This window comes from Lissotriton helveticus, chromosome 9, assembly GCF_964261635.1.
Source record: "Lissotriton helveticus chromosome 9, aLisHel1.1, whole genome shotgun sequence".
NCBI lineage: Eukaryota > Metazoa > Chordata > Amphibia > Caudata > Salamandridae > Lissotriton > Lissotriton helveticus.
This window is the reverse complement of record NC_136070.1, coordinates 931,644,814-931,670,771: the sequence shown is the minus strand read 5'-3', so window position 1 is coordinate 931,670,771 and position 25,958 is coordinate 931,644,814.

Here is a 25,958-nt window from a genome sequence, read left to right as displayed (position 1 = left end):
AGGACTTTTTTACTTGGGAATGAGGCTCCTGTCGGGTTATCCCAGAGCAATTGGAGACCGAGATCACCCAGCACTGTTCTAAGAACATTCAGCCAGCCTATTTTATGGAACACAAATTGCGCTTTGAATATGGCTAGAAACCCCTCGGCGTAATGGTAAAGCTCGGGTGTAGTCCAGAGCCTCCTCCAATATAAAATAGGATGGAGCCTCGCCAGATCTACTACAGCCTTCCTGCCCAGATCATACCTGAGTGGGAGCAATGGAGTACTTTTAGGAAGACCAGTGATTGCCCTGAAAAACTTATTTTCCGATGTTTGTAATGACTGGAGCTTCTCAAAGCCCCACAACTCGGCACCATATAGTGCAGAGCCGAGCGCCTTGTCCTCATAGACCTGCAATGCCGGTTTAATTGGTTTAGTCCTAGATTTTCTATGCTCTGAGCCAAGAGCACCAGCCAATTGTCTATGCCTTAGAACTGCAATATCTATATGCTGGGACCATCTAAGATTGTTTGTTACATGGATACCCAAATACATGAAAGCTTTAACTATCTCTAGAGGGCGATCATTCATGAACAGCTTGGATCTAAAACTTTGATGGGGATTAAAAGCCATAAGCTTAGTTTTAACCACATTGACTTCTAAGCCATGCTCCCCACAGAAATGGTCAAAAATAAATAATGCTCGCTGTAGGTCTTTGATAAAATCAAGGTATCGTCTGCGAACATTAAAATCGGTATCTTAGTACCAGCCAGAGAAGGAGCGTCCACATTAGCAGATAGCATGCGAGCCACGACTCCGTTAATAAACAGGCAAAAGAGCGTGGGGGACATCGAACATCCTTGCCGAACTCCCCGCTCCTCCGGGAAATCTACGGTGACCGCTCCCTGTCCCCCCCACTGAATCTTGGCAAAATTCGCTTCGTGCAGCCGCATTATCATTGACAGTAGTTCTTCTGGTAGACCCAGGTTCCTCAGTACCGACCACAGCTTAGACCTAGGAACCAGGTCGAAGGCAGCCCGCAAATCGACAAAAGCCGCGTACAGGCTGCCCTCGCCCAGTAACACAGTTCGCCACTGCAGTAAGGTAAATCGGAAAACCTGGTCCACCGTACTGGTGGATTTCCGAAACCCAGCTTGGAATGGAGACAGGGCATTGTTCTCCTCAACCCAGTCCAGGAGCTTGTTGACAACCATCCTCCCCACCACCTTTTGGATGGTGTCAATTAAGCTTATAGGTCTATAGTTCCCGGGTTTAGATCGATCTCCCTTCTTGAATACAGGTATTATGATTGCACCTTTCCAGGATGTCGGTACAGGTGCTCCCTGTGCCACTGCATTAACAAGGAGAAAGATGTACTTACACCAGCGCTCTTTATCATTAATAACGAGATCCGCCGGAACCCCATCTAAGCCTGGGGCTCTACCACTAGTCACTGAGCTGAGGGCCATCATTACTCCATTGTTACTAAAAGAGTTATCTTTATAGTAAACAGGCCTAAAGCCAACCATCTCACTACCAAGTTGCGTTTCAGCATACTGGGGCTTAAAATAGTTAACCCAATCCTCCTCCGATACGTTGTTATCAGGATGGTCGGGTACTCCACCTATGCCCCATTTTACAATGTTCCAAAAGAGCCTGGAGTCTTTTTTCCCACTCGCATCCTTTAACTCATTCCAGTGGAGCTCATCCCACGTTTTCTTAGCTGTGGATATACTATCCTTATACTCCTTTCTAGCGATACGAAAAGCCGTCTGTTCTCTCCTCTTGATTGCGGTTCCTAAAGCTAAGCGGGCATTCCTACATTGGGTATTATACCACTTTGCTGGCTTGATGGTTTCCCTACTGGTCTTCTTTATCGGTTTCAGGAAATGATTCCTGATAACAGAAAAGAGATTATCGTGGATTTCTGTTGCTTTGTTCGGGCCTGATATGGTTATATTTTCCTGCTCCATGGCCGTTATCGCTCTATCAGCCTCAACGTTAATATTATCCATAGACTGTTGGTTGGACAAAACATATGGCCATTTTAACCTACGCATATCGTTTGTAGGAACAATCAGAGGGACACTATCCCTCCCTGGAGTCAAGGTCTCGTTGTCGGGTGTCCACCATTTGTGCTCCACGCACAACGGATTGTGATCGCTTTCGATCCTCCATTTAACTTCCATGTCGCAGACTAGTTTCCAGAGTTTCAAGCTACACAAAACATAGTCTATTCTGCTCCTATGTCGCCCATTGTCAAAGGTGCATGCCCCCGCCTTGTCGCTCTTGGTCCTCCCGTTTAGTGCCCTTAAACCCCTTTCGAGGCAAACAGCATTTAAACAGATAATATCTTCGGACCAACGAGTAACAGGATTCAGTTCTAATTTGGGGACCCCCCATTGCCTATCCTCTTCATCCCCAGCAAAATCATCACAGATGGCCAAAGGTTCAAAGGTGCGGTTCAGGTCACCGGCTATAATAATATTATTGTCCAGAGAATGGGTTTCAAGAAGGGAGCCCAAAGCCGCTAAATCTTCTGACCTCCCACCCTTGTTACCCCTGGCATAGACATTGTAGATGTCAAGCCGTCCTAGAGGGCCCATATCCACTTTAATGTATTGGATGTGTTTCCTCCCAACGTCTACCACCTTAACAGTTAGCGACATACTTTGCCGGACCCATATAGTCAGGCCACCCATAGGTCGGCTCTTGGGACCTTTAGTTGCTGGGACCGAGTAATTCAAATACCCCTGAGCAAAAGAGGGTTCACACAACCACGTCTCCTGGAAAATGCACACGTCAAAAGTGTTAACAAAGTTTAGCCAATCCTGAGTTTCCTGTGGAGGCGCTAGGGGGCGCACAGCGGAATGGCCGGGTGATTGCTCAGCTCCGCCGGACGACTTGCAAAAGCGCGTTTATGACCATCTATCCCCACCCAAGACCGCCGAAAAACGCAGATTCAGGGATGTGAGGACCTCTAACCTTGACTGTGCAGAGCGACGGTGCATAAACAACTAGCCATCGATGTAAACCAGCTACATCTTCGGAAGTTATCGGCGAAAGTAGACAAGATGGCGGCCGGCGCCGCGAGCGTCTACTAAACAACGGGATGCTGCGACCCTCTCGACACCTGTGGCTTGCCCTACAATGATCGGCAGGTACTACCCACGTGTACACTGGATCTCTGCATGTGCCATTGTTGGGTGACCAGGGGACGACACGTGGAAATCCCGAGTGGCCCCTTTAAAAAATCCTACCCGGCGCTGCGCAAAATGGCGGCGCCCACCGGCATAGCGCGACTTGTTATTGTTTGTCCCGGGGGCGTGCAGCATCAGAATTGGACCTAAAGGAAAGTGCACTGTGGAATGGTGCGCTTCCCGCCGAAATCAGCTCTTTGGGACATGAGCAAGAGTAACATCTGAAGTTCGGGGGAGCGCTGTGGCATGGGACTTCTGCACTCCCGACCATTGGAACTCGTGATCTTCTGCACGATGGTGAAAAGGTACGGCGTGCATTCATTATCATCTCCCTCCCACTGTGAACTGTGCGAACCCCTGACTCCGAGTGAATGCGAAGTTTGAATCTTGGAGGCGGACGCCTGAAATTCGGGGAAATTGCTGGTGACTGCCTACAGCTACAGAGGCAGTGAATAGAGGTGCAGAGATCCGGGCGGATACTTTGATCGTGTGTCGATACGGCTGGGGCACCGTGAAACAGCTTAATGAATGAGTTAGGCACAGCATAGTGGAGCATGCGCCGGAGCAGGGAGGGTATTCACGGCGCGAAACTGACCACTGGCAAGGACACCTAACAGTCCTTCGGGCAGTACGCAATTACAGGCGAATACACTCAGGGATGCTGTGTGAACAGAACCAAGGCATCGGCAAGAACTGCATATTGGCGGCCAAGTGAACATCTAATATACACTATTAAACGCAGTGCAGTGGGTTGAGCTGCATTGACAGAAACGATCAGGGCAAATACCCAACTCTGAAGAGCCAGACAAACATACAACCTGACAAGCTCCCTGACGGATCCTGATAGACAGGGGGACGAGGGACAGCAACGGTGGACTCTGAAGACTGCAGTGCGGTGGTGCCCCCCGGATTCGCCACTCGAGGTGCAATTGCGGAATCAACGACCAGGACCACCAGATCCACGTGACACTTGGCGATCAAGGGCCCTCCTGGAACATCCAGAATGGGGAAACCGGATAAACAACAACAGAAAATATCCTTCGAGAACAAGAAAACGCCAAAAGGCACAGAACACGCGTCTGAGGGGGACGGAGCACCAGCTATGGAACCTACATCCAACATGGAGAAGATACTGCTGTCTATACAGGCAAATGTACAAGATATCAACGGTAAACTGGACAGCCTGACGTACAGAATGGACAGAATGACAGACAAGCTGGAGACACATGGCGAAAGACTAGATACTGCCGAATCCAGACTATCCACAGTGGAGGATGAATCGCACGCCACGACTAGCAAATGTACAGGTATGGAACGCGTCTTGGAGGTGATTAAAGCAAGGGAGGAAGATTTGGAAGCGCGCTCCAGACGCAATAATGTGCGCATCACGGGCCTGCCAGAGTCCACAAATACGGGCAAAATGGAGGTCTACATAGAACAACTATGCCGAGACATCTTTGGTGCTGAGGCGCTATCTCACATTTTCATAGTCGAAAGAGCCCACAGATCCTTAGCACCCAAACCGAAACCAGGAGCGACGCCGAGACCAATTGTGGCAAGGATACTCAACTACCGTGACAGAGACACCATCCTGCGGTTGGCTCGTGAAAAAGGGAAGATTACACATCAAGGAAACACCCTAGAGTTCTACCCAGATCACACGGTGGCGGTACAACAAGCGAGGAAGGAATTTGCAACCGTTAAGACCAAACTCAGAGAGTTGAACGTGGGATATTCCATGCTGTATCCAGCGAGGCTACGGGTAACTTGGAATGACAAAGTAGTGGTGTTGCCGCCCCAAAGGCTGCCCACGAATTCGTTAAGAAGTTGATGCAGCAGAACAGGCAGCGGGCAAGAGACAATCAGCATACGGATTCAGATGAAGTGGAGTAAGAAGGGGGGTGTAAGCCTACTGACTTATGGTAAGACTCACTTTTTCCATCTCCCCAGCTTTCCCGACGGCATGGACCCAAGAGTCCTCTGACTTTGAAGCTCTTTGATCATGTGTAGAGGGTCTGGCCCGAACTCAAACTCGCACAGATAGGGCTAACTACAGGTTGACAATAGGTCTTCTAATCTAGTTCGTAAGGGTTGAGCGACATACACGTGATGGTGGCGGTAAGACATAGGCACGTAAAGGGAATCACTAAAGGGACATTAACGCTCTTATCTGTGTAGAGGGATGGGTAAATGATTGGGAGCCAAGATGCACAAACTGTTGACATGATACCAGAGCCAACTACCTTGACCTTTTCCTACGAGGTACCGTCCTGACATCACTGAACTCCGGATATATCGCAGGACCTGGTCCACTGTAACATGGGATTGGTATTTCGGTGGGTCAGGAGAAAGTGGTGCCTGCACTGTATAGCGGGGCAGATATAGACCCACAGGGGCGAACACCTTGTGAGTCTGCTTATTTGCTACCCCCACAGATCCTACTTTGGCTCGAGAGGGAGTAATAATGATCACTAGGGCCGACCACATCCCGCCAAGCTTGGCATCCCTGTACCCGTTTATCTCAATTCTAAACACTGATAATTAACAGTCGATTGCCCTGTAGGGGACATGAACTCAGGTCTCTGTACTGGTAATCTGCTAGAAAATTTACATAGTTGACCCGTGGTGTATGAGGAGATGCATTTTCGATCTACTGTAAAGATGTCCAAGGATGGGGGTGCCTAGACATCCAAATAATAAGTTGTTATGTTTCAAGATTATGTTGATACTGCGGGCCCACCCTCCCCTTGAGATGATGACACGTTGCTCAGATGTGCAGTTAGACTTACTAGCTGCCGGGTCCTACATTGACTCACCAGAGTATACGGGGGCTGCGGTGGAACCGGGATGGTTGGACAAATTACGCATGCATGTAACATAAAATGCAGGTCGTCCGCACCCATTAAGTTGGGTGTAGAGTTGTGTCCCGAGCGGACCTCCAAAAGGGTAACCCCCACTAAAGTTGTTTGTATTTAGCTATTTTCAGGGGAGGTTTCTGATGGGACAGTGGCTTCGGCAGAATTGGGTTGCTGGAGTGGGTGGGGGTGGGGGAAATGGGAGAGTTGTTCAAGTTTTGAGACCAAAGCAGATACCACATGTTCAAGTACGAGGTGTCGAAGGGCGGGGGTCTAATGGGGCACAATTGTTCTCAATTGGGGGTAAGAAGCTATATTTTGTATCTGATTATCGTTTCGTATTGAGATGGACTCCTAAGTTTTATAGATGGCACAGGTAACTGGAGGTACCAGCAGGAATCAACTCAACCTCCTCACGTGGAATGTCAGAGGTTTAACTCAACCAAGGAAAATAAGACAGGTGTTTGCCTACTTGAAGAGATGGGAAGTAGACATAGCTGTGTTGCAGGAGACACATATTGCACCTAACACACATACATTAATGGGAGGACGTTGGTCGGAGTCCTCGTACATGGCTAACTATTCCTCTTACTCGAGGGGAGTGATAACGCTAATCCGTAGAGGCGTGAACTACACGATACATAAGGTTATAAGTGATCCCAATGGCAGATATGTTATTATATCGGGCACACTGCGTGGGCAAAAGGTAACACTTCTCAATGTGTATGGTCCGAACACGGACGCCCCAGATTTCTTCCAAGAACTGTGGGTGCATCTCCAAAAACTAGCGAACACCCATATCATATGCGGGGGGGACTGGAACGTGACGATGGTGGAGGGGGTTGACCGATCTGCACACTCATTTGAACCCCATAAACAAGCCAGGGCTAAACTTCAGCACATACTTTCAGACCTATCACTGACAGATATCTGGAGGCACAAATACCCGGATAACCCAGGAGCCACACACATCTCCGCGGCCCATCATAGCTGGTCGCGCTTAGACTACTGGCTGGGTACAGACGGAGTTACGTTGTGGTCACGGGAGATAAGAATCCTACCCAGAACACTCTCAGACCACAACCCTGTGATGCTGACCCTCGTCCTCCCGAATTACACCACGCCCCCATTCCATTGGAGATTTAATTCTCGCGCACTCACAGATACGGTCTATGCGGACACTATTCACAAAGCAATCAAAGACTACTTCACACTAAACGAACCTATGGTAGATGACCCGGGACTATTATGGGAAGCATTCAAGGCCACGATACGTGAGTGTGCATGAGCACCACGATAGGTATTTTAAAAGATATCCGGAGGCAAATTGAACGTTGTGAAACACGCATGCGGGAATTAGAGTTAGCCTACGAGACCACCCAAGATCTCACCCTGTTAGGTGAATTGAGAACACTGCATTCAGAACACCAGACTTTCGTAGAAGACGAAATTAAGTACTTGGATAAGAAACACTCAGCCAGACTGTACGGCGAGGGTGGCAGACCAGGAAGGGTACTGGCGGCCAAAATTTGTGAGGGCAAGGGACACACTCCTATACTACGTATTAGAGCGGATGATGGCTTGATCCATACACAGGCTACAGATATCTTAAAATGCTTTGCAGAAGGGTATGAGGAACTGTACAGGTCACGACTGATAGCGTCAAGGGACGACACTTTTAACTATTTAGAGAATGTAGCAATAGGATGGCTGTCGGACAGGCAGAGGGAACTGCTAGCGGCACCCATAACGGTTGAGGAAGTAACTGAAGTAATTGGGTCTCTCCCTAACGGGAAAGCACCAGGCCCTGATGGGTACACTAATGAGTTTTATAAAAAATATGTGGACCTTATTGCCCCACACATGGTGGAAATGTATGGAGCAGCATTTGAACAGTCGGAATTACCCCCAACATTACGTGAGGCGGCAATAATAGCGCTCCTCAAGCCAACCAAAGACCCGGATGTATGTGACTCCTATAGGCCGCTTTCACTTATCAACACCGACTCTAAAATATTGGCGAAGTTACTGGCCACGCGACTGAAACCACTAATGACAAGTCTGGTCCTACCAGATCAGGCAGGGTTTATACCAACGCGCTCCACTTCCCACAATACTAGATCATTATTCGCCCTTTCACATTATCTTCAACCAAACACAAAATCAGTGGCGGTTATGCTAGATGCCGCCAAGGCCTTCGATTCCATTGAGTGGGACTATTTAATTGCTATTTTACATAGAATGGGGTTCCCCAAACGATTTGTGCAGTGGGTGTCACTCATTTACACCAAACCGAGTGCCAGGGTGCGTATCAATGGTTATGTATCAGACTCCTTCCATATTCAACGTGGCACCAGGCAGGGATGCCCGCTCTCACCCCTGATATTCGCGCTGGCACTTGAACCACTAGCCTGTGTGATACGGCAAAACTACAAAGAATCGGCGCTTCAGTTCCCATCCAGGCCATTACATATCTCACTATACGCTGATGATATGCTGCTATATGTCCGAGACCCCAACACACATTTAAATCCAATATTGCGTGAATATATCAAGTTCGGTGGGCACTCAGGTCTGGCCATAAACTGCTCTAAATCTTCCATTATACCCCTGACTGATACGACAACCCCCGACGACACTGAATATCCTTTGGAGTGGCAGTCAGACCCTGTGCGGTATCTGGGAGTGTTATACCATAGAGACCCCGAAGTGGTTATCAGATCTAACTATGGTACGGTAATATCCAAATTGGAAGATAAGATAACACGCTGGATACAACTGCCCCTATCATTAGCGGATCGTATAGCGATTGTGAAGATGAATATACTACCTAAACTATTGTACCTCCTTAACAACATCCCTATTGAACCACCAGCGGAAGTCTTCCGCCGTATTAAATCGCTTGTACTGAAACTGATATGGGCTGGGAAACAGGCGCTCGTCGACCTTCAGACACTAACACTTCCGTATGTCAGGGGGGGTTTCGGGGTGCCGGACTTCCCACTGTACTACCTATGCGCTCAAGCGCAATACGCGGCATATTGGTTCCACAATATCCCATACCTCACACACACTGCTATTGAGGAGGGAGATGCGTCACCGATACCATCGACGTCGATGCTAACTCATGTCCGACAGCCCCTGCATGCGAGGGACATTAACACAGTTGACACCACAGTTAGAGCTTGGAGAAAGTTGGGACAATTAGCACATAAGACACCACTATACGCAATGCCTTTAGAGCACCATCACGCTATATCGGTCGCGGGGGAAGCTGTGGGCATGTCCCTACTACAACAAGTGGGTATTGTGAAAATGGGTGACATGTTTCAGGACGGTTCCTTTGTAAACGCAGAAGACTTGACATTTATCCAAAATAAAACGCCCATGTTTCAGTTCACGCATTATAGACTGAAGCGTGCAGTGCAGGTCCACTATCCATCATTTCTTACTGAACCTGCTAGCCTGAACACGCTGCAGCTAGTTATTACAACACAAGATCTATCCCACCTAGTGTCTAGATTATACTCCTCAGCACAGGCTGAGATACCATATACCACTGATAAAGCTAAGGCAAGATGGGACGGGGTACTAGAGGAACCACTGTCCGAAACTGAATGGCAGCAAAGCTGTGCCTTAACACAAATCCTTACTCGAATCGGTAATTTAACAATTATTCATTACAAATTTGTGCATCAGGTGTATTACACACCCGCACGCATGTACAAATTCGGACTACAGCATAATGACAGGTGTAAAAGATGTAAGGGAGAGGGAGCAGGGTTTGCACACTTGGCTTGGTACTGTCCTGCGATACATGCTTATTGGATGGAAGTGGTAAATACACTATCCACTATGGTGGAGGTTGAGATAGAAGGCACAATCCGCACCTGTCTACTGGGTGTAGTTCCGTAACTCAGAGCTACGCGGCGTAAATTTTGTGCCATAGCCTTGTTGTTGGCCAAGAGACAGATTGCACAATGCTGGCACAGCAAGCAAGTACCCCAAATATCCAGATGGTTGCTAGATATGGCCAGCTGTAGAGACAGACTACTGACCTACGAAGAGGAGCTGCCAGCAAGATCCAGGCCCAAAGACTTCTGGTGTTATCTCACGGACTATATATTGTCCTCCAACACAGACGAGGAGGATTGACCCAGCTATGTGAACTACTGGCAGGGAGTTGTGCAACATTCGGTCCCATATGTCTATAGACACCATGATACAATATCATACTACTAATGTACAATTTTGCTTGTGAGAGTCTCGTTTTTATGTTACTAGTTTGGTCATTTTGGGTTTATAGTTGACAATCTACAAAATTATAAAAATCTTTAAGACCTCAAGATCTGCACTGTACTGCCGGAATTAACGTGATTATGATGAGAAATTTATGTATAACACATCGCTACATCCCGTCTATTGATTTGCAGCCGGCCCCAGGGTTGTAGGCACGTGGCTGTGTATAATTGGAAAAGTGTAATAAAGGTCTTGCAAAAAAAAAAAAAAAATTCCTGAGTTTCCTGTTTGAGACGCATGCCAGCTATGTTCCATGAGACTAGCTTTCCCACACCATCCCTTACGGTATGGGAAGGTCCTGGGGGGGTAACTACTGGGGGAGTGGTGAAAGCAATAGTGTTGCAGATAGCTGTAGGAGAATCAGTATTTCCATTCATCATGTCAGCCCGGCATAAAGGATAAACAGGAAGGGGGTTGGGGTCTTCCTGCAAGTGACAGCTAGCTCGGTTACTACCCAGTCAGTCGCAGTCATTGAGGCCCAAAAGAGCGTTAAATCTATTTGTGACCTCAACATCTGTGACATCTCCTGGGTCTCTTCTGGGCCAAGCTCTATTTGATTTCATAGGTATTGTGTTCCACCCTCCTGTTCCCATGGGAAAGCAAGTGTTATTGGCGGGCATCCTATTCATAGGGTTCCAGTGACTAAGTGTGCCCTGATTACCTGGTCTATAGAAAAACCCAAGAGGCAATATTTCAATGCCCTGTCCCTTCAACATTGTGCTTCGCTCTAACTCCCTAAGGATCCTAGCTACTGGTATCGGGCTATTAAAGTTTATGACTATACAATCGCCCTCTATAGTCTTCTTAGAGCGTCCCAACCATGCAACTCGGCGCCGCGGTCCATAATTATATTGTGACCTACCATATGGCCGCCTTCAATATTTTGTGAAAACCAGTGAGTAACCTTGTTCTTTAGTTGAAAATAGTCCTCTCTTTCTCCTTGACGGAGAGTTGGGACATTGGTCAAAACCACCACTAAGGGAGTGCTTTGGGGGGGTAAATCTAGGGTAGATCGGTTGCCTATACCTTGGACCGGCATATTAAGATGGATAGGGCCAGTGGCCGGTTTAGATGGCTGTGCACCGACCTCCTGATACAACTGCTGACCCCCTGTGAGGCACTGGCTTGCCTAGGTGCCCAGAACTCTACCCCTTGGGTCAGTTGGTCTATTGTCACTGTTAATCACAGGCCCTTTTACTGTTTGGGGTGCAGGTTTGCATCGGGCTATTATTTGGAAATCATTATTATCTACCCGTTCGCTTACTTGTGTGGAGTCAGCTCCCACCTTCTTGTTGGCGGTTAGAGAGTGTAACATTTTAGAATTGTTAATAGTAACTTGTTCCAGCTTGCCTAAACTAGCAGTGATTATTTTTAATCTCTCTATTAGGGGGAATATTAGGGATCTAATTATGTGTTCTACCTGCCATAACAGAACCCCATCTCCTTGTGCAGCAGCTATAGGTTTAAACATTGAGTGAGGTTGTGCCGAAGAATCAGGCTGTGTATGGTTCAGCACGCCCAGAGATTTGGCCCCTTTATTCACTAACTTTAGGATTTTTGCTCTTTTGCCTTTCTGTCCACCTCCCCCTCGCTTTCTTTTGCCTGTCAGTAAATTACATGAAGATGACAAATCATCTGTATGGCAAGCATGGGTAATCGGGGGAGGTGTCGTACAAGGGACAGTTTCCACCTAAATAGCACTACCTATCTGTGAGTTCTGTGAGCTATTCCCCAAGGAGATATTACTGATTGAATCTACCTCTATGCTAATCTCTGGCAATCCCAAGTCACTTAAACGTTGACTTAAACAATTCTCTGGAGTGGTACAGTGCGGAATAAATCCCAGGGAGGACCGTTTGGAGAATATTTCGGTCGACAGTCTTTTTTCAACATCGACTATCTCTTGGTCCAGAGCGGCTGAAACCGGAGTAATATAATTGTCTAGTGTTCCCATAAGACTTCCACTGATGGATTTAAGTCCAGGCTTTCCCCATTTGACCGACAGTGCGGCCATGTTATAGGAACAGTACTCCGGTGGATAAGTTGATGAAATGCGAAATAGTATACGCGAAACAAATTAGCCCTTAATGGTTATCAAAACGACCAGGTCACCTGAGGGTAGAGACAGTATATTGTACAGGATCTTGGGGGGGTGGCCCAACCCGGCCTCGTCAGGCCCCGGACGGCCACAGACAGCCCGCCCTTTGACCGGGCTTAGGCCGGCGCCCTCCCCGCGCGCGTCCTGCGTGCGCGTGTAAAATGGTGATTAAGTAAGAGGAGGTTGGGGGCGGGAAGAGCACCAGCTGCGGCAGATCAGCGCCGCACTGCACGCTGGTCCTCGCAGTCCCGCGGGCAGGCTGGGGGTCGGTCCTCCTCACAGTTCCAAAAGCGAGCGGCTCCCGCGCAGCGGGAGCCGCGAGAAGTTGTTGTTCTTAGCAAAGAGGGTCCACAATTACCAGCAGTCCCGACAGTGGATCACTGACATACTATAGAATGCCAAAATATCGACCTACCAAAATATCGAAGTAAAAATATAGAATGCCAAAATATCGACCTCCTATCTCCAAACAGGTAAGTACAAAAATATCGAATCAAAAATATCGATGTAAAAAATATAGTTAGTCAAAATATCGAATTTTTTTAAAATGCTTTAAATTAATTAAAAATTAATGATATAATAAATATAATTAACTTAAACATACTTAAAATACTTAAATAACCTTAAAATTAATAAATAATTAATGTAAGTAAAAAAAACATACAAATTTATTTGTTAATATATATATATAAACGTAATATTAATAACAAATTTACAATATTTTTACCGTAGGATAGCGGAAAGGGTAAAATTTACTATTACCACTCCAGTGAGTGCAACAGTAGGGAAAGCGTTGGATAGCGTAGGGGTAAAAATTACTATTCCAACTCGAGAGTGCAACAGTATGGAAAGCGCTGGATAGCGTAGTAGTAAAAATTACTATTCCTACTCCAGAGAGTGCAACAGTAGGGAAAGCGTTGGATAGCGTAGGGGAAAAATTACTATTCCCACTCCAGAGAGTGCAACAGTAGGGAAAGCGTTGGATAGCGTAGGGGTAAAAAATACTATTCCCACTCCAGAAAGTGCAATAGTAGGGAAAGCGTTGGATAGCGTAGGGGTATAAATTACTATTCCAACTCCAGAGAGTGCAACAGTAGGGAAAGCGCTGGATAGCGTACGGGTAAAAATTACTATTCCCACTCCAGAGAGTGCAACAGTAGGGAAAGCGTTGGATAGCGTAGGGGTAAAAATTACTATTCCAACTCCAGAGAGTGCAACAGTAGGGAAAGCGCTGGATAGCGTAGGGGTAACAATTACTATTCCCACTTCGGAGAGTGCAACAGTAGGGAAAGCGTTAGATAGCGTAGGGGTAAAAAATTCTATTCCAACTCCAGAGAGTGCAACAGTAGGGAAAGCGTTGGATAGCGTAGGGGTAAAAATTACTATTCCAACTCCAGAGAGTGCATCAGTAAGGAAAGCGCGGGATAGCGTAGGGGTAAAAATTACTATTCCCAATCGTGAGAGTGCAACAGTAGGGAAAGCGTTGGATAGCGTAGGGGTAAAAATTACTATTCCCACTCCAGAATGCAACAGTAGGGAAAGCGTTGGATAGCAGGAGGGTAAAAATTACTATTCCCACTCCAGTGAGTGCAACAGTAGGGAAAGTAAATATTTCATATATAAATGAAAATAAAATAAATATTAATACCAATTACAAATTAATTAAAATAATTAACACTTTTATATCATATATTAATTAATCAATTAAAAATACAAATACAAATTAAATAATAAAAAAAATTACCTACTAATACAAATTATTTACCAATTAACAATAAATTAATTAACGATTAAAAAAGAATTAAAAATTAGATATAAAAAAAAATTTAAAAATAGAATTACTTACAATTAAATTACTCCCCACCCTATTCCCCTATAAACCCACAACCCACTATAGAAAATAAATTAATAAAATTAACATAATTATCAATTAATCAATTAATTAAAATTAATTACCAATTATATTTTAATTAATTAACAATTAATAATTAATTAACAATTAATTCAAAATAAATACCAATAAATAAATTAACATATTTATTAATTATAATTAAATTAGTTCCCAACCTATTCCCCTATAAACCCACAACCCGCTACAGAAAATAAATTACTAAAATTAACATAATTATCAATTAATCAATTAATTAAAATTAATTACCCATTATATTTTAATTAATTACCAATTAATAATTAATTAACAATGAATTTAAAATAAATACCAATAAATAAATTAACATATTTAATGAATTATAATTAAATTACTTCCCACCCTATTCCCCTATAAACCCACAACCCGCTACAGAATTATATAAGGCAAAAATTAAATACCATAAAAAGAATTAATTAATATAAATATTAAAATAAATATATGCTTTTCAAGCATATACTAACATAAAAAACACTTTAAAAATGTATAGTAACTTACTTACCTCAAATTCGATATTTTTGTAGTCTATATTCTGTCTATTCTATATTTTTGTAGTCTATATACGGTCCATTCGATAGTATGTCCATTCTATATTTTTGATTCGATATTAATGCTATCCTATTCGATATTTTTGTAGTCTATAGTCTGTTCAGCCGATATTGTGTCCATTCTATATTTTTTAATCAATATTAATGCAAATCGATATTAAAAACTCGATATTTTGACTGTATACCCCTGACAGCCACACCAGCTCTCCCTCCACAAGAAAAGAACGGCAGCACCAGGTAGGCGCTCTCCACAACAGGATTTATTCAGCCAGGAGGTGGGGGCGGGAAGAGGACCAGCTGCGGCAGATCAGCGCCGCTCTGCACGCTGGTCCTCGCAGTCCTGCTGGCAGGCTGGGGGTGGGGGTGGGTCCTCCTCAAAGTTCCCAAAGCGAGCGGCTCCCTCACAGCAGGGGCCGCGAGAAGTTGTTGTTCTTAGCAAAGAGGGTCCACAATTACCAGCAGTCCCGACAGCCACACCAGCTCTCCATCCACAAGAAAAGAACGGCAGCATTATATACAAATTCACTTATAATAAGGTAGATTGAGTATCCATCACACTTGTGATATAGTTAACCACCTTCCAAACTTTAAATCAGGCCTAAGTCAGCAAAAACTGGGATATTGTAAGTGTGGGTAACACAAGACTCCTGAAACCATGATGTGCATATACGAAGGGTCAGTGAAAAAGAGATAAGTTAGCACATGCTTGTCCTAAAACAACAAAGAATTTTCAAGACAACCACTGCAGTTTGGGGTCTACCTGAAATAAAAGGCCACAGAAAATGTGTGTTTAAAAGAAACAGTGCTTGCAATTTTAGATTAGAAACAGATATTTTAAAAACAAATGATTTCATCAAATTTTTTATCCTGCAATATGTGTATTCCAAAAATGTGATCTATGGAATATTTTACCCTTGAGATATGGTTTATTTTGACTTAACTGCAAGCCAGGGAAGATATAGCATTATTGAGCTGTGTTTAGCCATTAGGAAGAAGAGTCAATCTACTCCTTTGGTTACACATTTTTATAAGACAGGGATACAATGAAACCAAATTACATGATTAGGAATAGAACAGATACAGATTAATCCTAGTCAAGATTACACATTGGACAGACTGATGCTTAAAGAGTTGAAATACATCTCCTTAACAAATGTACATGAAGTAGGGCTGAAGGAAAAACTGGATAGGATTCCTCTGACTACTTCATAAGCTCTAATACATAATAATGATGTAAATAATACTCTGGACTCGACTATTTCTATATTTAAAACCCTTTTGTAAGGGGAAATTTAGGTCCCATGAATAGTTAAAAGCAGATATATTAACAGGGGTTGTAAGAGCAAGATATTGTGTACATTCATAATCTGAGAAAATATCTGATTGCAGTTAGAAATCTGTGTTAAGTGAACCTCTAAATGGTTATTACTACCTACACAATACCAATAATCTGTGGCTTAAATGTACACTAAAGAGGTGTGTACAATGATTTGCAGATGCTGGCAAAATATGTAAACTTCCTATCGAATAATTGATTTTGTTAGTATTGGTTTCACTTTAACCAAATGGAGATACTGAAATTGGTTATTTGTGGAGACGCAGCCACAGTGAAATGGATTGATCAAGCCATTGCAGGAGGTTGTAAAGATCCGTAAACATCCAGTTGAGTAATCAATAGAATACTTTTTTTACTTTGAATAAAAAGAAAGAAGGGACACAATGTCCATATGGAAATGTACCTGTAGTGAAACAGATTGATCTAATCATCGAGAAAACTGGAACCCAACCTTTACTATTATTGTGGCAATCCAATGGGGGTTAGTGCCTCTTTACCGATTGAAAGAGAACAGAGTCTTGAGAAGTGCTGTTTTGGGAAGTGCAGAAACTGCAAGAAGCAGAAGTGCAACAACTTTTAAAATGGGAACACAGACGAGGATCAGTGACTGGAAAGAAATGACTACGGGATGTGTTGTGCCAGGTCACATTGAAATTTGACTAGGATTGAGATGCCATGAAATCATTAGAAGTCGTTTGAGATCACATTATATGTGTTTGCTATGTAAGATTTAGTTTTTAACTAAGATAAGGAGACATTGATCAAAAGTTGAGATGTTGAAGTATTAAGAAAGCCTGAATATAAATGTTTTGCTTTGGGACATAAACTCACAAGAGAAAAGGTATTGTTCCATCCAATATTTTTAAATAACATACAGGATTTATTTTTAAAACATTGGGGATGCTTCTTGACTACTTCTGAACATAGAGGTATGTGGAAATTTATTGTTTCACCCAATTGGTTCAGAATGTATACAGGAACTATTTCTTAAATATTAATTTTTGGAATGCTAATTGACTCACTCTAAGCATACAAAAAAGAGCAAAATAAAACAAATAGATTTGTTAGCAACAACAAATGTTGTTTTGGAAATAAAAGAGAAGGATAATATTAGTTTCATGAGTGAAACATGTTCTTTAAGATGGTCAATACATTGTAGACGGCATACATTAATGCCTCTATTCCTCTTTTTCAGAACAGTAAAATGACTGTATCTTCAATCGTAAATGTGAAGTGTGGAGCGAAAAGGTATGACAGTTAATTATAGCAATAGGTGAAGCCTTGATTAATACTGGGATTCGTAGGTAATTAAGACACCACTAAGAAAACAAAAAATGTTTAAGTCTTAACTAGAGATTGACTAATATGGTTATTATGCAATATATATTTGTAGATAACCTGTATTTAGTTGAGCTTTGAGAAATGTTATTAGCTAGAATGTACTGTGACATCCTGATGAAGGGTACAATTAAATACTCAAATCTATGTTTATATGGTTGATAATCTGTGGAATGTTTGTTTTATGACAAGGAATTAGCTGATGCATAGTTGGATAACTGATGGACATCAAGATATCCAGATACTTATCTTTGACAAGTATGATTTATTAGAGCATGTGTGAGGGTATGCTTGTATAGGAGTTTGTATATTTTATACTTTGATTCATTTTAGATGTGTTATGTAATGGAATTTTTGAGAAAACAATATTTCTGATAATAAAATACAAAATATTGAAATGTTTTGCAAAAAACAAAAATGATTATTAACAAAAAATGTTGATAATTAATACCAGTGAATTTCTAGTTGAATATTGATTGACTCAGGATGTAAGAGAGAGTTGAGATCATTCCTCTCATATAAATTGTTTTAAATTGTTTTAAGTGCCTGGATACTCCTGTATAAAATTGGACTACCCTATATGTTAAGAAGTTAAGTAGAGGCAGTGACCGTCCCTTCCCATTCCAAATGCTGCCTTTCTTATGCCTTTCACAGTGTTCCAAGCACAATGTAGGAGGGTGGTGAGCCTTTGAAGAGCCTCACGTGTCGGTGATTTGCGCTATATAAATACATGTACAAGAAAGGTGCTAACTGCACCCCACTCTGCTCCATCCTGGTCAGTGTAAGAGGCACCATAGAGGTAGAGGAACATTGCATGCCTCACATGGCCACTAGTTATTGCAACTGCCAAACATCTGTTTCTGATACTGACATACAGCAGCAGGAAGATGAATGACTGCCCCTTGTTCATTCCTAAGCTTCTCAATAGTCAACAAGAGGTTGTCAAAGGCTCATGAACATCAGAGGATGTAGATGAATGGGTGTGTCTGGAGAAGACACAAATACATGCATGCTTCATAGAAGGAGATGCATTAAAAAACAATGCCACTTGAAGTAACAACAACATTCCAGAAGTAAGTATTTGTATGAAAGCCTTGATGCAGTGATTCATCGACGAACAATTGTGCACTAACTAATTTCCATTTTTGCATTTCTGTTTGTGGTCTGCAAGAGCCCCTTTCATGTTTTTTTTCTGTTAAGTTAGGTCTGGACTAGATCTACGGTCTCTTCAGACAAGTCAAATGAGAAGGATTACCTTTTCCAGTTTTCCAGCAATGCAGATAATTTTCTGGCAAACTATTATGGCAACCTCATTCAATCACACTATGATGAAGGAAGTGGAAGGCATTCCTGTCGCAAAAATTAAAGACTTCAACAGCCTTATTATTGTTTTTTTCTGTTGTATTTAACAAAACTTAGAGGCTCATTAGGATCGCGGTTTTCCCGCATCCTCCGGGCCGGCGGAAGTCACCGCCGGCCCGGAGGATGCGGGAAAACCGCAGCGGAGCCTCCAAAGACCCACCGCCAAATTAGGATGGCTGGTGGGTCTTGGTTTATGTCCGCCGCTTTTCCGCCGCGGTCAGCTTACAACCGCGGCGGAAAAGCTCTTATATGGTGGCGGTGTCTCTCAGACACCGCCAGCCATATTAGGATTGCGTATCTGATATGCTTTTCCGCGGCGGGCTCTCCGCCGTGGAAAAGCATGCGGATGAGCACTTCGGGGGCCCGTTGCGGGCCCCCAGGGTGAAGGGGGTGGGTGCACAGGTACCCCCCTGCATTTACATGCAGACAGCGGCAGGCGCCTCGCGGTGCCTGCAGCTTTCTGCATGTAAATGCAATGCGTGCTTTTTTACCATTGATTCGGGCGCAGCTTGAAGCTGCACCCGCCGCAATGTTAAAAATAAAAATAATTGCAGAGGAGGGAACGCCGCAGCCCATGCGGACGTTCCCTCCTCCTCAAGGGTCGCGGACGGACTCAAGTCCGTCCGCGATCCTAATGGGCTCCATAGTGTCAATCCATGCTGTATACTTGCAGGGACAAAATACTAGGGATGGGCGGAAATTGCGTAATCGCGTTACGCAATTCTCTGCGAAAGCGCCAAAAATCTCCGCAAACACATGGAAATATCGCGAAGATGCAGAAGTTCTTGCCCCGCCTGTTCACGATGTGTTTTGCGTGATCGCGTTGGAAATGTGTCGCCAACTTGCCCATGCGGTCACTAATGGGCGCAGCCATCTTGTTTTCACTTGTCCCGCCTGTTCACGATGCCTATTTCCTGTTCTGATTCACGTATTGCGTGCTCCCACCTGTTAATGAGTATTTACTGTTCGGGAATGCGTATTATGTGTTTGCGATGCTTTTTGCCTGTTCGAGGGGAAATATCGCGCGAACTTGCCCACATGGTCGCAATGGGCGCGGACATCTTGTTTTTCACTCTATTCTATGGTTCTGGGCCTGGTTTTCTATCCTCCCTCTATCTTTGCAATCCTTTTTTTTTCTGTACACTTTTTTGATCTTTTTTTATTTATTATCTATCTCTATAATTTTCCTGATTCTATATTTTGAGTTCTTTTCTACTTTTTGTTATGTTTTCTACTACTTTTTTACTCTTTTGCTATAACTTGCTTTTTCTTTTACCTACTTTTCTAATTCCTCCCTTTTCTTTTTAGCCTCTTCCCCTCAGAGTCCCGGAGCCATGGTCAAGGGAGAGGACAAGGCCAAGGGCAAGGGCAGGGCTGCTCGCTGCCACAGCCAGGACGGCCTTCCCTGCCGAAGGTGGCGCCCAGAGGGGGTGCATGCACAGGCCTTATTTGGTGAGGCAGAGGTGGCCGCCCTTGTTTTTTTCATCCAGCGCCACCTCGCCTTAACCCTGGCAGCAGGCAGCAGGCCTTGGTCTGGGTACGGGCTCCGGGAGCGTCGGCAGCGGTGGGGAAAGGTGCGCCATGCAGTGTTTTGCTGCTCTGGTGTCTGGCGCACCGATACCCAGCTGACGCACTGGTGGTCCGATATCCTGGACAGGGAGCAGGACCTGCTGGACCTGCTAGGAGTGAAGGTCCTGGGTCTTGGTGAGTAGATATTTAATATTACCACTTTGTGTTCTTCTACTCTGTGTTATATATTGCAAATACATTTTTCCCCCGAACAGCAAGAATGCTGCTGCTTACATTGCAGGTAAATTGCGTTTAAAAATCTTCTCTGATTGTTATGACACAGGTGCTCGGCGCTACTAATCTTATTTGTTTGCAACTTTGCACTAGCTTGGCATGGTTATGAAAGAGTTTACTTTAGAGAACTTAAGTTAGGTAATTCTAGAGAGACTTTAGTCCTTCCTTTGTCCTCCTGCCATTAAGAAGAGATAGTGGTGGATTGATAGGTTTAGTTTAGTTACTTGTTATTTGTAGGTAAATTTTTTAGTGGTCTGCTTGAAGCATCCTCTGTCATGTCACGTGTTGCTGAGTGCTGCTTACCCTAGTCCTTAGTAGAACCTTTTGTAGTTTGTTTATTGAGTGGTAATATAGGCTTATTATTTATCACTAGCAGAACATCAGCAGGAACTAACCAAATCTACAATTTGGTGTATGCAAAAATGTATGCATGTGTCCTCCATTGCATTTTTGCAGACTTAGTGAACAATTGGCCAGTCTGGAATAGGTGGGCTAGGTCAGGTGGTACTTAGGTTTAGTTAGTATTTTGGAATCAGAATGGACAACTAGAATGGTGTTCATAAATATAATAAAAAATAACAAGACGGACCACAGCCAGAATCCCGCAATACTACTAGTCGACCAGATTTAGATAGGTCAATTTTATTGCAATTGTTGTTTCCATAAATGTTGTTTCGCACGTTTCTAAAAATATTTTATTTGTTTCACACTAATCATCCATGTTTGTCTCTTTCTTTCTTATATCTTTCATGATCAGCACCCAGGGGCAGGAAGGCGGGAGCTGGGGAAGATGCCTCTCAGGGCCAGGAACGCTCCTCTACCGAGGACTCTCCTGCTGGCCCCAGTAAGTCCTCCTAATTCTATTTTTTACAAAATCTTCTCAAATGTTCACTCTAGACAGTCAGTTTCTAAATTCTTGTTATCCCTGCCTCTAACTATCTCTGCTATGACTCTACTACTTTTAGTCTGTCTGTAGCTAAGCTTGCCCAGGTGGCCAGTCTTTATTTTAAAGGTTTTAAACAAAAATCCGATTCACCAATTGCTCTAGTCACTGAGTCCAGTCCTTTGGGTTATCCTCTTCTAAGCTTCTTAATCTTGAAGCTTTTAGAAAATTCCCACCAATACATTTCCCAACCAGATTTCTAACTATGTTTTATTGGATACTAGTACATACTACTACTGTTGTAGGGATTCTGCACATACAGAACTATGCACAGGACGTTGTTGATAGGAGGTTGGACCTTCCTCATACCTCACCCACAATCCCCTGACCGACTAGCTATAGTGTCTCATTAGTTGAGGCTCCCCGAACCCCCCGAGAAACCCAATAATTAGACAACCCAGAACATAACACTACACTCCCGACTTCTCAGAGTCGTGGAAGCAATGAACACCCTTTTGCTCACTCACTCGTTTAAGTCCACAATCCGCACCAAATACCACAGAGTCTATGTAAGTTCAAAAGGTTTATTTTTAAAAAACAAGCTCTGTACGTTGTTCTATAATGCAGTATACTAACTATAAGTGCCTGCACCAACAGCAAAATGCATAAGATTAAAACAATAAACATTGTTACAACTACAAGTCCAGAGAAGACAAAAGGGGAAATCATGATAACTGAACAGTGGTTAAAGAACCACCCTCCCATTTGGCAGAAATATAGTTTATATAAAATAATAAATGAAGATCTCTGAGCGAATTCTGGGGGACCCCTCACCTTAGAAGAACCTAGAAGTACTGGTTACATCATAAGCTCTGCAAAGCTCTGTTTCGTAGAAGGGAATCTTTTGTCTGTAATGAGAAAAATGGTGCTCATTAGTATATTGCAAGCATTTCTCAGTCGTGCCAAAAGTGTAGTATGTTATGGCTAAGCAATACGGACTGACCACCAGAATTCAATAATAGAGTTGCTTGTTTTTTTAACTTGTACGCAGCGCTCAGACAGTAGCAGTATGAGCTCATGTGGGCTCAAAGGCTTCTTATGTCTTACACAACAAGCTGCGAGGTAACGTGCGCAAACATAAAAAACACAAAGGTAAAATGCTTGCGTGGCTCAGGCTAACTTAGCAAAGAGACTAGCATGACCCTAGAGACCATAACACTACTAGTGTCTACTCTACTCTAGTAGTACCATATTTGTACTAGTGATGTCTGTTGTATATGTATGTATTTAACTTTTGTTTGAATCTTGCTAGTGAAAAAGAATAATTAGGGAGAGGTGTATATGACATCTAAATAATGTGTAATGTTTTTTCTAGGTGTACTACCATCCACCAGTGCCGGGGCCAGGGGTGATGGCGACGCACCCATTCTAGAGGGGGCAGGAGATGCAGCACCTGCATAGGGTGAGACTGTAGCAGTGGCGGGCAGTGGTAAGTTATCCTTACTTATTGACATTACACTAGCTGCAAGGGTGTACAGTACACTGTACTGTTGAGATTTAGTAAGAAGTTGTTGTGAACAACGGTTGAAGACACCCTTTACTTAGCATTAGCAATAGTGGCGGGAGTTGAGTAACCAATGGCCTCTTCTATCTGTCTTCAACTCAGCTGTGAAAGTTTTATGGAGAAGACTACAAGTCAGATTCGATGACCTTGATAGGTGTGTTGAACGAAAATGGAAAGAAGGGTGGAAGGAGGTAGGATGGGTGAGATGTAATATTTATGACTAGCGGAGAAGGATACCTGGGATGCATGCAAGGGTGGCTGATGGGAATCAGATGCATGGGTGGTTGTAGGATGGGTGGAAGGTGAAAGAAAAGATGCCTGCCTGGATGGGTGAAACTGTATGGGTGGAGGATAGCAAGAATCCTCAGTGGTGTTTGGGTCAAACACTAAGCCAAGGCAATCAAGGAAGGAAAGGACGCATGGGTGGTGGTTTTAAAAAAAAAGAATAAATGTTTATTGGTGAACCAAACTAAGGTTTGTTGAGAGATTAAGAAGAATGATAGACGTTTACTTTGAATGGATGGATGCCTGGATGGTATCATCATAGATAGCATAGACGGAGACTGTCACTGAATGAAGAGTCTTAGTTTGAAGAGACTGTGAAAGAAACCGCGCCGAGGAGAATCTAAGTTGTTTTTCAGAATACTCCCTTGACTCACAGTAGTTTGCAAGCACAGCATATATATTGTGTATGTATGTAGTAGTTATCATCAAAGGCCTTCCTCCGACTCAGAGGATAACTCCATACCTATGTTAATTTTTTTACGACTGTGTCAGCCAGCCTGCCATGGGTAGCCCATCGGCTGGTTACACAATCAATCAAAACAAAGTACCTCATGTCGTCCCATTTATAAGCAATGATCATTAGATCAGATATCATCTGCCTTTTTCTAGTAGACAGGGCAGGGTGAAAGTGACATTAAGCAGTTGCCCTTGATGTATCAGAGTATGGCCTGTGCCACCTGTAATAGAAAAATACGAGCTTCCCCACCTGCTGTCTGTGTCATGACTCTAGTATGTTTGTCTTGGGCGCAGGCTGACTGAGCTGGCATGCCGGCTACAACAAAGTTACGTTAATTTGGCAAAACAAGAGAGAAGAAGAAGACTGGTGTACTGTGTACTCAAGTTCATACATAGTGGTAGTATAATGACAGAAACTCCCACAAATGTTAGAGGCCTAGGAAGTGGGAGGATAGATACATACCACAAATATTATGTACTGTGCTTGCTAGTGCTACTGTACCACTATGTGTTGAATTCATTTGTGTTGCTGTTTTGCTAAGTGTATTGGTTAATAGTTATTTTTTTCTTTTTTGATATCGCTACTTCCTCCCAAGCAAAACCATCCAGAAAGAAGTTGGCAGCCATAGCCCGGCGCCGGAAGCTGGAGGCCATCTGCCAAGAATACCGGTGGCTGGTGGTTCTAGCGGAGGAGGAGGAGGAGGAGGCGGCGGCAGCTGTTGCCTCCTCCAATGCCCGGACCCCAGCCAGGCACCTCCAGTTATGGCACCATGGTCAGGCAGTCGCCTGCCGCCGTTCAATATCCAGCACTGCAGCCCCCCCTGTGGATGCAACTGCAAGGCATATGCGCGCTGCATGCTCCTCCGGAATGCACACCTAGAGGAGCAGGTAGAGAAGCTTAAGAAGAACTTCGAGGTCCTGGAGAGGGAAATCCGTTGACTCAGAGCCCGCCAATAACTTGACCCCATTGCATTGCCCATTTTTGTAATCCTTTTTTTGGGTGGGTGGGAATTGGGTGTTGCATTGGGCTTTATGGACATTTTGGACATTGGTTGGACTTTATCATTTTGGAGATTGGTTGGGGTTAGGGAGAGGGGTGAGTCAGGTGTTGTGGATTTTTTTACATAGTTTATTTTTGATAGGTATTAAATTATATTTCTACTTTAACATAGCAATATGTTATTATATTGTGGGGAGATACTGTTTTACGTCACAAACATGGTTTCCTAGCTGCTGCAGGCAGGGCCGCCCCCAGTGCTGTATTTAATAATCTGCTGATTTTGTAACACACAAACAGATAGATGCGGTACCCCTCACTGAGTGACTTGTCCTTCTAGTACTGTCAGTCTCTCCATTAGTCTATGCATTCTGCAACTGGACTCAAAGGGGTGTGTGAAATTGAATTAATGAAAAAATGTCAATTATTAATTAGGCCTCTCCCAAACTTCTTCTCTTACCTGTGCTTGATGTTTAACTTAGGCACAGCGATGGCTGCATGGTTATGATGGTTTTCTTTCACAACATACCATGGTTGTGGTGGTAGTAGTAGTAGACACTGGCAGTAGCATTTGCAAAAAAAGAAAATGAGACAGTCAGTCGCCTGAGAGAGACTGTGGGAGGAGTAGTAGAACGAAGTACAGTACCGAACTTACTGCCAAACAATAATATGCCAAAATACAATACAACTTAATCGTGGCGGGGATAGCCTAGTACGTAGAGTTACAACAAACTCTAAACTTGTGTCGCGAGTCACTCGACAAGGCCTACAGTACACTCGACACAAGCGTAACCATTAGTGCTGTGTAGGAGATGACAACAAATCCAATCGATGCCGGCAATTAATGCTGATGGATTAGGTTCCTTTGGTAAAAAGATTACCTCTCAAATATACTGCTCATGGGTGGGCAAGCAGAAGAAGATCCTCGCCCTGTCTTGAAAGTGAATTACTGTTGCTTTTGCCACATCCACCCCAGAAAGCGTGTGATGAAGTATTGGTGTACATTTAATTTAGTCACAACTCAAT